The sequence below is a fragment of the Salvelinus sp. IW2-2015 genome, unplaced genomic scaffold (assembly GCF_002910315.2).
Source record: "Salvelinus sp. IW2-2015 unplaced genomic scaffold, ASM291031v2 Un_scaffold3265, whole genome shotgun sequence".
Lineage (NCBI taxonomy): Eukaryota > Metazoa > Chordata > Actinopteri > Salmoniformes > Salmonidae > Salvelinus > Salvelinus sp. IW2-2015.
The window spans coordinates 9,686-18,395 of NW_019944551.1; the positions used below are offsets into that span (position 1 = coordinate 9,686).

The following is an 8,710-nucleotide window of genomic DNA, read 5'->3' on the forward strand; positions in this document are numbered from 1 at the left end:
AAGACAGGAACAAGAGAGAAAGATAGATTGTGAGTTTAACAATTAAAGAGTGATTTGAGCTGAAGAAAAGATGGATGGTGTGAAGAGAGAAAGAGGCTTGAGGAAAGAGAGGGGTGAGAGAGAGAAAGGGAGGGTAGAGACAGAGAGAGGTGACAGAGGAGGAGAGGGTTGAGACAGAGAAAGAGAGAGGGTAGAACAGAGGAAAGAATGAGGGTATGACAGAGGAAAGACGGTGAGACGGGTAAGAAAGAGTAAAGGGTGGGAACAGACTGGAAAGAGAGAGGGTGAGAGAGAGGAAGGCTTGAGAAGAGAGAGGGAAGAGAGATCGGTAACAGCCTTGAGGAAGAGGAGGGTTGACAGAGAAGCGGGAGCTATGAAAGATCAAGGAGGTGAGAGAGAGAAAAGCTTGAGAAAGAGAAGAGGGTGAGAGAGAGGAAGAGCTTGAGAAAGAGAGAGGGTGAGACAGAGGAAGAACGAGTGGGAAGAGAGTGGTGAGTACAGAGTGGAAGAGATTGAGGAAGTGTGTGTGTTACCTTCTCTTGAGCGGCTTGAAGGCGGTCTCTAGCTTGAGCAAAAATGCCATCGAAGGCCACCAGCAGCATTCTGAACCGGCGGACAGCTTTAGGAGAGTCCTGTCCCACCGCGTCCATCCCCTGCCCCTGGAGGCTGCATTCAGCTGACAGTACTGGGCCCGCAACATCCTGCAATATCATCACAATATAACATTAACAACTAACACTAACCCTACTGGCCTGTCTGTTCCCCTGTTCTAACCTGGCTGGTGTGGAACAGTGTGTGTTCCCCTGTTCTAACCTGGTGATGTGAGACATGTCCTGTTCTTAACCTGGTTTGATGTGAGACAGTGTGTTCCCCTGTTCTAACCTGGTGATGTGGAGACAGTGTTCCCCTGTTTCTAACCTCTGATGTAGACAGTGTTGTTCCCCTGTTTCAACCTGGTGATTGGAGACAGTGTGTGTTCCCCTGTTCTAACCTGCTGATGTTGAGACAGGCTGGTTTCCCCTGTTCTAACCTAGCTTGATGTGTGGGAGACAGTGTGGTTCCCCTGTTCTAACCTGCTGAGTGGAGACAGGTTGTGTGTTCCCTGTTCTAACCTGGTGATGTGGAGACAGTGTTGTCCGCCTCTGCTCAGGCCCATGGCGGCGCTGCGAGGTGTGTGTGCAGGCGTCGCGCCAGCCCCATGCAGGAGGACCCCGTCTGCACACTGCCCACTTAAAGAGGTCCGCTCAGACAGCATGGTCTCCAGGGTGGCCTTCGCCCCTTCAAACATTGCAGCGGTAGAGCCTCCGGAAGATGATCGACGAAGTTGTTGTTCAGTTCCTAAAGAAGAAGGAGAAGGAAGGAAAGAAGAGAAGGAAGGAAGAAGGAAGAACCGCGGAAGAAGAGAATCGCAGAAGCGGTACAGCAGAAAGACAGCGACCAGTAAGTGCAGACGTCATTCTGAAACATTAGTTAGAGGTTCGTTACACTTCCAAGTTGGAGACCCACTTCATCAACTTCAAAATGTAGCCATCTGGTCTCCCCTACATCTTGTGCCTCAAACCCAGGGTTTCCCAAACTCGCCCGGGGGCCCCTCTGTGTACACCTTACAGGTTCCCCATAGCACTACCAAGCCCATTCAAAGAATCAAAGCTTGATAGTGGTCGATGTGAGTCAGTTGTGGTAGATGCTAGGGGAGACCTGGGGGTCTAGATAATCTATCTAAGTACATACATCTGCGGTAGTCTACATGAGTAATTAGTTTCAAACATTCACGTATTGCTCTAGATAGATACTAGGTCAACATGTCCTGTATGCTCTATGTATAGTTAGCGTTTCAACATTCATATACTGTCTAGTATATATATTAGGTTTCAACATGTCTGATGTCTAATCAGTATATTAAGGTTTCAACATGCCTTATATGTCTTGAGCAAGTAACTAGGTTTCAACATGTCCCACTGTATGTCTAGTATAAGTATCAGTTCACAGTACGTTTCAAAGTAACTATTCACAGTACTGATGTCTAGATAGTATACTAGGTTTCAACATTGTCCTGTATTCTAGTAGAATACGAGGTTTCAACATTCCCGTAGTCTAGATAGTATATTAGGTTCAACATCACGTATGTCTAGATAGTATATTAGGTTCAACAGTCCTGTATGTCTAGATAGTTATATGTATTAGGTTTCAACATGTCCTATATGTCTAGATAGTATATTAGGTTTCAACATGTCCTGTATGTCTAGATAGTATATTAGGTTTCAACATGTCCTGTATGTCGAGATAGTATATTAGGTTTCAACATATCACGTATGTCTAGATTGTATACTAGGTTTCKACATGTCCCGTATGTCTAGATAGTATATTAGGTTTCAACATGTCCTGTATGTCTAGATAGTATACTAGGTTTCAACATATCACATGTCCTGTATGTCTAGATAGTATATTAGGTTTCAACATGTCCTGTATGTCTAGATAGTATATTAGGTTTCAACATATCACATGTCTCTAGATAGTATATTAGGTTTCAACATATCACGTATGTCTAGATAGTATATTAGGTTTCAACATGTCCTGTATGTCTAGATAGTATATTAGGTTTCAACATGTCCTCTATGTCTAGATGGTATACTAGGTTTCAACATGTCCTGTATGTCTAGATGGTATACTAGGTTTCAACATGTTCTGTATATCTAGATAGTATATTAGGTTTCAACATCCCCCAAACCCGGTACCGGGTACAAAACAACCACTTTGAGTTAAATTAAGTTTTTAAACCCAAAATAAAATGGAAGGAATTTTGTGTGGTTTTTTTTCTTCCTGTGAAGGCTGAGAGATTTTGAGCGAGAAAGGACGTTGAGTGAGATTTCTGACCGCTCAACTCCGTCCACATCCTCGTACACACACTTCTATCCTCCACCACACACACACACACACGTCTCCACCCCCATTACACCGTACCTGTAGACAGGTGTAGACGGCGTTGGCCAGGTAGACGGTCTGGGCGGTCTCCTGCGGCGAGGGCAGGTCCAGGTCGTGTGGGAGGAGCTGACACTGCCCCAGCAGCTGGACCAATGAGGTGATATTACCGCTCATGGAACACAGCTCCTCCAGGAACCAGGCCCCGTCACGAGACGTCAACTCTACCAGCTGCCCCCCCGCCGCCGCCGCCGCTCCTTCCATCACCAGGTTACGCCTGAGTGGGACCAGACACAAAGTTACACACACACCCCCTTCTACCCCCCCCAACAACACCACGGCCTGCACCAGACGTAGGAACACTAGTTTTCCCTCCGACCATCAGGTTAGTCTCGTTATCCAACACACCCTCTACCCCCCCCCACCACACCACCTTCTACCCCCCCCCCACCACACACACCCTTCTACCCTCACCACACACACCTTCTACCCCCCCACCACACACACCCTTCTACCCCCGCACACACACGCCCTGCACAAGACGTAGGAACACTAGTTACTCCCTCAACCATCAGGTTAGTCTCGTTACTCCACACACACCCTTCTACCCCCCCCCAATGAGGGGTTGACCTAAATACGTACAGGGGTAATTTAACGCAGACTAGGTGTCAGTCTTTATTCGAAACCTACAAGCATCGCTCAATCTAAATAGAGCACTGGCAGCGTACTAGTAAACGTCCCCACACACACCCTTCCTACCCCCCCACCACACACGCCTTCTATCCCCCCACACCACACCACCCTTCTACCCCACACACCCCTTCTACCCCCCCCACACACGCCCTTTACCCTCCCCCACCAACATGCCCTTCTACCCCCCCCCCCCCACCCACACACCCCTTCTACCCCCACCCAACACGCCCTGCCACAAGACGTCAGGAACACTAGTCGCTCCTCAACCATCAGGTTAGTCTCATTATCCACACATCCCCTTCTACCCCCACCACACACGCCCTGCCACAAGACGTCAGGAACACTAGTTGCTCCTCCACCATCAGGTTGTCTCATTATCCACACACCCTTCTACCCCCCACCACACACGCCCTGCCACAAGACGTCGGAACACTAGTCGCTCCTCAACCATCAGGTTAGTCTCATTATCCACACACACGTCTATCCCCAGCACACACACGTCTATCCCCCACCACACACACGTCTACCCCCAGCACACAGCCGCCAGACGGACCTGGTGAGGGTGCAGAGGGCTGATGAGATGATGGTGGCCAGGCTGAGAGAGCCCTGCTCTGGGTTCTCTAGGAGGAACACGTTGTGCAACGCTCGATCTCCTGCAGCTGTTCTTCACACGCGTGGACCGTGGCGCCTCGCGCCTTGACGCGCTCCGCCTGGCGCAGAACACGCGTGTTGGTCTCTGACGCCTGGTGCTGCAAGGCCAGCTCAACGCTAGACAGGAACTGGCACGACGCAAGGGGAGGCTGGGGGCAAACTGGACTCTATCCCTGGAGGGAGGGAAGTTTGGAGAGGAAGGTAGAGCACAGATTGATAAAATAACTGTCCATTTAATGAGAATAATAATAAAATAGAGGAGAGAGAAGCAGAAATATCAGAAATGGAACACAGAGAAAGACACAGAGAGAGAGAGACAGACAGAGAGAGAAGGAGAGCGTGAGAATGAAAGAATGAGAAGGAGACATGGCGGCGCGAGATGGCCAGAAAGAGGGAGAGGAGAAAGCCAGCATGTGTCCACTCCAACTCACTGTCTGGAAATCTGCTGGCAGTGGTCAACAGTCATGTCACAGAGCAGCTCTTCCAGCCACTGTTTCCAGAGGTGGGCCCTGTGGCGCAGCAGCACGGCCCGCGGGTACAGCAGGGCCACAGTGGCATAGCTGTGCAGCTGCTCCAGACAGCCTCGCAGGGCCCCACGGCGCTGCTGCAGCAGGGAGCCCAACTCAGCCTCCAGGCCCTCGCACTGGCTGATTAGGTGGGCCTGGCCGGCGTTCTGCAGGAAGGCTGTGGCCGGGACGTAGCTGGGAGGGCCTGGGGAGGGAGGAAGAGAGAGAAGGTTAATCAATCAGGTCTATAGGACTGCTGATGTCCTGCAGGAGACTGGCTAGCTGGAACCAAACAGAACCCCTCTCCCACCTCTACAGACACTAACCCAGGTCTATACGACTGCTGATGTCCTGCAGTAGACTGGCTAGCTGGAACCACACAGAACCCCCTCACCCATCTCTACAGACACTAACCCGGTCTATATGACTGTGATGTCCTGCAGTAGACTGGCTAGCTGGAACCAAACAGAACCCCCTCTCCCATCTCTACAGACACTAACCCAGGTCTATATGACTGCTGATGTCCTGCAGTAGACTGGAACCACACAGAACCCCTCTCCCATCTCTACAGACACTAACCCAGGTCTATATGACTGCTGATGTCCTGCAGTAGACTGGAACCACACAGAACCCCTCTCCCATCTCTACAGACACTAACCCAGGTCTATATGACTGCCGATGTCCTGCAGTAGACTGGCTAGCTGGAACCACACAGAACCCCCTCTCCCATCTCTACAGACACTAACCTAGGTCTATATGACTGCTGATGTCCTGCAGTAGACTGGCTAGCTGTGTGGCCTCCAGGCTGCTGAAGGCTGCTTGGTACTGGGACATCACTGGTCCAGGTCACCCTGCTTCCCCTGGATCAACTCCTGGACCGTACGCTGACGAGATGCTAGCTGGGTGTGCTCAGAGTACCTGGTGGGGGAGGGGGGGAGAGAGAGGGGAGAACAATCACATACAGAGCTCTGTGTACCTACGGAGAGAGAGAGGGGCCATGTTCAAGAGCGTCTAATCCGTGTTGCATTGTGACCAACTTCTGATAAGAACCCAGGGTCTGAACACGTTCCCTCTGTAACTGGATCCTGGACTTCCTGATAAGAAACCCTGGGTCTGAACATCTCCCTCTGCAACTGGATCCTGGACTTCCTGATAAGAACCCTGGGTCTGAACACCTCCCTCTGCAACTGGATCTGGACTTCCTGATAAGAACCCTGGGTCTGAACACCTCCCTCTGCAACTGGATCCTGGACTTCCTGATAAGAACCCTGGGTCTGAACACCTCCCTCTGCAACTGGATCCTGGACTTCCTGATAAGAACCCTGGGTCTGACACCTCCTCTGCAACTGGATCCTGGACTTCCTGATAAGAACCCTGGGTCTGAACACCTCCCTCTGCAACTGGATTCTGACTTCCTGATAAGAACCCTGGGTCTGAACACCTCCCTCTGCAACTGGAATCCTGGACTTCCTGATAAGAACCCTGGGTCTGAACACCTCCCTCTGCAACTGGATCCTGGACTTCCTGATAAGAACCCTGGGTCTGAACACGTCCCTTTGTAAATGGATCCTGGACTTCCTGATAAGAACCCTGGGTCTGAACACCTCCCTCTGCAACTGGATCCTGGACTTCCTGATAAGAACCCTGGGTCTGAACACCTCCCTCTGCAACTGGATCCTGGACTTCCTGACAGGCTGCTCCAGGTGGTGAGGGTAGCCAACAACACATCTGCTACGCTGATCCTCAACACTGGGGCCCCTCAGGGGTACGTGTTTAGTCCCCTCCTGTACTCCCTGTTCACCCACGACTGCGTGGCCAAGCACGATTCCAGCACCATCATTAAGTTTGCTGACGACACAACAGTGGTAGGCCTGATCACCGACAACGATGAGACAGCCTGTAGGGAGGAGGTCAGAGACCTGGCAGTGTGGTGCCAGGACAACAACCTCTTCCTCAACGTCAGCAAGACAAAGGAGCTGATCCTGGACCACAGGAAACGGAGGGGGGTGCGAGCACGCCTCCTATCCACATTGATGGGACTGTAGTGGAGCGGGTCGAGAGCTTCAAGTTCCTTGTGTTTCCACATCACAAGGAATTAACATGGGCCACACACACAGTCGTGAAGAGGGCACGACAGCACGACAGCACCTCTTCCCAATCAGAAGGCTGAAAAGATTTGTCATGGGCCCTCCAACACTCAAAAAGTTCTACAGCTGCAGAATAGCGAGCATCTTGACCGGTGCTACAGAGGGTGGTGCGTATGGCCCAGTACATCACTGGGGCCCAGCTCCCTGCCATCCAAGACCTCTATACCAGGCGGTACCAGAGGAAGGCCCAAACAATTGTTGAAGACTCCAGCCACCCAAGTCATAGACTGTTTTCTCTGCTAGCAAGCGGTACCGGAGTGCCAAGTCTGGAACCAACAGAACCCTGAACAGCTTCTACCCCCAAGCCTGGCAGCAGGTAGCCTAGCGGTTAAGAGTGTTGGGCCAGTAACCGAAAGGTCACTGGTTAGAAAAAATCTGTCTGTGCCCTTGAGCAAATTGTAAATGTAAGCCATATCTGGCGCTGCCCGTATATATAGCCATGTCGTTACCTGGTACTTCCTGTATATAGGGGGTTATATACCTGTGTTCCAGGGTGAGTATGAGGTGGTCTGGGGTTAAGAGAAGATCACACAAAGAGAGAGGGAAACATCACACATCAGTAGGACAAACAGCAGTGAATCCACAGAGCAACTTGTCTAAACCAGGAGGGTCGCTTCTTGTTCAAACCTCAAAATATAACTTTTTATTTACCTTTCTCGAAGCAGACGTTGTAGTCGATGTGCACCACCTCTCCCGTCGTCATGTCAATCAGCACGTTGTCAAGGTGACGGTCGCCGAGGCCAATGATGTAGCCCACCATAGACATCACAGCAGTGGACCTGGCGTAGGACTGCAGCAGGAGGAAGAAGAGGAGGAAGAGCGTTCATTTACCATTAATTAGCCACCAGTAAGGTTTATTTTTTGACGTCTCCACTTCCCAAGCATATTAGTCCAACATGGCGTCCTGTCCTTCATCTGCACTAATCAGGTGGATCCATAGAGTAAGATAGAGGACTTTTAGTACAGAAATTAACAGAGCTACAAAGATGAGTCCTCTATCCAACTCTATGAGTGGATCCTATATCCAATCTCAGTGACGCCATGTTTTCAGCTCTGTGTTATTTTCAGATCAGTGCATATGAAGGAAAGGATACGAGAAGAAGAAGCCACACAACCTGTGTGACCTCTAACCCTTGACTGACGACAGTAAACCCTGCTTGACCTTTGACCCAGCTCACCTGTGTGACCTCACCACTCGCTAGACGTGGTACAGGAGCACCACAGCTCTTTGGCCAGCAGGTTAGGGGGCGTGGATGCCATCAGCTCCTTAAGCACATCCCTCATCACGCTGAGCGGCCAATCGCGCCGCGAAACATCCAGGCTGAGGCCCACCCCCTTCAGGGCGGGGCCTATCTTACTGTAGTAGAGCTCACTGGGCCGTGGGACCAGAGGGAGGGGCTGGGGCTGCTGCTGGAACGAATCCTGGGCCTGGGGGAGGAGCGAGAGACAGACAGAGAGAGAGAAAGTGATGAGTACAGAGAGAGCTCAAGGCTCATGGCCCAACAAAGTGTTTGGCTTTGCCATAGTTTCAATGTTGAATGTATTGAGCTCTACACATTCACAGAGCAAGTTCCTACAAAATATCACACACACACAACACACACACACACACACACACACTACCTTCTGTGCTGCAGCACGGCCTCTCTCTGCTGCCAGCGCTTGTAGAGGCCGAACAGCGGCGTGGCGCCGTCCACCCATTGGATGAGTCCTGAGCGTGTCCCCAGCGGGGTGACGGAGTAGTGGCGTGCGTGGAAGTGGGGCGCTCCTGCTGGTTCACCTAGAGAAGAACAG

At 51.1% G+C, this 8,710-nt stretch overlaps 1 pseudogene; it reads right to left on the minus strand.

The window, feature by feature from the left end:
* Positions 1-8,710, minus strand: part of LOC112075603 (serine/threonine-protein kinase SMG1-like) — a 78,249-nt pseudogene that overhangs the window by 3,465 nt on the left and 66,074 nt on the right.